Source organism: Momordica charantia (assembly GCF_013281855.1).
Source record: "Momordica charantia cultivar OHB3-1 chromosome 8 unlocalized genomic scaffold, Mcharantia_2.0 BLBB01000008.1, whole genome shotgun sequence".
Classification (NCBI taxonomy): domain Eukaryota; kingdom Viridiplantae; phylum Streptophyta; class Magnoliopsida; order Cucurbitales; family Cucurbitaceae; genus Momordica; species Momordica charantia.
The window spans coordinates 16086809-16090428 of record NW_028275166.1 but is presented as its reverse complement, the minus strand read 5'-3'; the positions used below and the strand labels follow the sequence as shown (position 1 = coordinate 16090428).

The 3620-nt window shown below is 36.9% G+C and overlaps 1 pseudogene; it reads right to left on the bottom strand.

The window, feature by feature from the left end:
* Positions 1 to 723: 723 nt before the first annotated feature.
* On the bottom strand, positions 724 to 1960 carry LOC148209624 (uncharacterized; annotated as a pseudogene).
* Positions 1961 to 3620: the final 1660 nt, after the last annotated feature.

Here is a 3620-nt window from a genome sequence, read left to right as displayed (position 1 = left end):
ATCATCAGTAAATGTGAGAAAATAATGATTACCTCTAAGCGTAGTAGTTCGCATGGGTCCACATAAGTCTGTATGGACTAGCTCGAGAGGTTTTGATGCTCTCCAAGAACCTCCTGTCAGAAATGGATTTCGATGATACTTTCCCAAAATACATGTTTCACAAAGTTGATCTTCCCTTTTAATATTTGGCATTCCTCTCACCATATGTTGTTGACACATGTTAGACAAAGTGTCAAAACTCAGGTGCCCATACCGAGAATGCCAAAGCCATGAAGAATCTTTTACTAAAGTCTGAAAACAAAAAGGCTTCTCATAGTACATTTTGATTGGAAACATTTTGTTGTGAATCATGTGTACCTTTGTTATGAGACTTCCATTTTTTACTCTGGTCTCACATATGCTATCTTTGAAGACAACATCATGTCCCATCAATAGAAGATGTCCAACACTTAAAAGATTGTGTTTGAGTTCTGGAACGTAATACACATCAGTGATTCTTTTTGCTCCATTTTTTGTCTTCACAATAATATCTCCTTTTCCATTGACTGTGAGCTTCTTGTTGTCACCAGTCTTCACTTCATTTTGAAGAGATTCATCCAAAGATACGAAAATATTCTTTCTTCCTGTCATGTGGTTACTGCAACCATTATCAAGATACCATATATCTTCAGTGTTTGTTTCTTGGACATTAAATGTGAGAAAAAAAAAGCTTTGATCATCATTTTATTGTTCATGCATCAGAATGGTCTCTGCCTTATTAGAATTAGTCTTTTTAGACCAACAGTCTGCTTGAAAGTGCCCGTAGCGTCCACAATCGAAGCATTGTATGTGAGAAAAGTCTCCACGACCTCCACCTCTACTTCTTCCTCTTCCTCTACTGGAACTTCTTCCCCTTCCTCTATTTGAAGAAGTTTGATTATTTTTCTCTCTGACTCCAAACTTTTGAAGTCATTAACCTTCCATTTCCTCGCTACTGCATCCACCTCTTCTTCCATTAAATCTCCCTCTAGAAAAGTTTGCATATGAAAAGTTTCTTCTGATGGAGTAGAATCAAATCGCTTCAATCTAAGCTCGTGAGATTGGAGAGATCCCATCAAGCTATTTATGAAGAGTGTTGACAAATCTTTGGACTCTTCAATTGCTATTACAATGTGCTTATATCTTCTGGTCATGCTTCTAAGGATCTTTTCTACCACTCTTTGATCTTCAATTGCATCTTCATTTGATCTCAATTGAATAGCAATAGAGAGAACACAATTGAAACATTCTTCAACAGTTTCAGCTTCTTTCATTCTAATGGTATCAAATTTAACTCGAAATGCTTCCAATCTTACCAGTTTTACCTTTTCCTCTCCTTCATACAAACTATGTAATTCATCCCATGCTGCTTTAGTAGTTGAGACTCCTGAAATTTTTTCAAATATATTTTCATCTACAGCTTGGTAGATAAAAAACGCCTTTTTTGTCTTTCTTTCTAGCATCTGTCAACTCGTTAAGTTGTTATTGTGAAAGACCAACCTCACCTTCCGGCTCCACATATCCTCTATCAACAATATCCCAAAGCTCTTGAGGTCCATAAAGAACCTTCATTTGTTTACTCCACCGTTTATAGTTCTTTCCTTCAAAACGAGGAACTTAAGGCTGCAACATGTTGTTAGATGTCATCTTTTGAACTTGGCTCTGATGCCACTTTGTTGGAAACGTTAATAAGCCCTCACTAGAATTCACTCTAAAACTCACCAACTTTAAAGAGAATAAATTTGTTCTCTTAATAAACTCAAGAACATACAAGAGAAGAATATTGTTCTCTTTTTTTTCTTGAATGAAATGCTTCAATTTGCTTCTTTCTTGCTTGATTACAAATAAGGGAAATGATCCTTTTATATAACATCCAAGAGACACATCCAAAAGACACAAAATATATGGATACATGTATACATACTATTCATGTATCTTAATACATTATCTTACATGAACCTAACAATTCATGTATCTAGGAATTAATGCATGTGTATAGAAATGAATCTAGCTTAAATTCTAACATCTTTTAAGTCTTAATTAAATGTCAAATCTTTTACTATTTTATTTTATTGAAATACCTTCCTTACTATTTATGATTCAACATACAATAAATCTTAAAAGGTGAGGGTAAATTTGTGAAATTTTATAATTCTAGGGACAAAATTGAATTAATGTTTTAATTTGGCTCTAATAGCATACATTAGGAAAGTTAAATATAATTTATATTGTCTGTGATGACTCGATGAGGAACAAAGACTAACTGGGCATCAGAGATAGCATAACAAATAACATTTTTGAGACGATTATTATTATAACGACCAATAATTTCCAACACGCTTCTAGATCACGTTAACTACCCAACTATTTAAACTTAACCCCAAACACGAGATGTCAACTCCCTGTGCAATAATTATATAAAATCAAGCTTCACCTCTCATGTCTCCTCCGTCTCATCACCATGGTCACCAACAAATCCTTCACCTGAAACAATAATTGCAGGGGGGGGGGGGGTGAGTATATAAATATACTTCGTAAGTAGCCCTCACCAACACTCGCACGCATCATGCTCAAAGAAATCATGAAAACATTCATAGTCATGCTCTTCATCACATTATATAACCAAACATAGACACATTCTATAAAATTCGGTGACAACCACAACCAGGAACACATTAACTACCAACCTCGAGTCTCTCTAACATCTCGAGTACCTCTAAGCTTATCACAGCTATCCTAGCCCTCCACAGCTAACTTATTCGAGTAGAGTCGGCCCCTGACCATTTTTACCCAGAGCCCCGACACTACCACATCGGCCCTCGACCATTTTTACCCAGAGCCCCGACACTACCGCATCGGCCCTCGACCATTTTTACCCAAGGCCCCGATGACTTCACCATCTATCGGCCCTTGACCATTTTTACCCAAGACCCCAATAGCTTTCCTTCCAAAGGACTCCTCGCATCGACCCTCGACCATTTTTACCCGAGGCCTCGATACTCAATTAGTGACGTATCAGCCCCCGACCATTTATACCCGAGACCCTGACACTCACCCATTCACTTTCTCCAAGAATCCAACTCTCACCAGAGTCTTACCATATACTTTCTTAAGCCATGACCCATGCGGCTTTCAGCTCACCAACACAATTCAGCATGCTTCCACAACATAAACAACATTCTAATGATGAAATGATAAATCAATTATGCTTTCACAATATAACATTTCTTAACCACAGCTCCACTATGACTTTTGTCACAACAAAGCATAACCAAACAAATTTTAAACAATTAGAGCCCAACACAGTTCACCCAAAATACTTAATATCCAACATCAAAATTCAATAAGAATTGCTAGATGTAATAAACACACGAAACACGCCGAACAATTCATGCATATTCAGACAACAACATCCCCACAGCAATTCTCAGCAGTTTAGCAAAGCATAATTTACACCATTATCACCGACAAATATTCAACAACATTCCAAGTATACAGATTACCACAACTGAGAGCTACCGAACACATCAGCGTATCAAAAATAATATCGAACATCACAAAAACAGCATATTAGAGGTCATCTGACACACATTAACGCACGC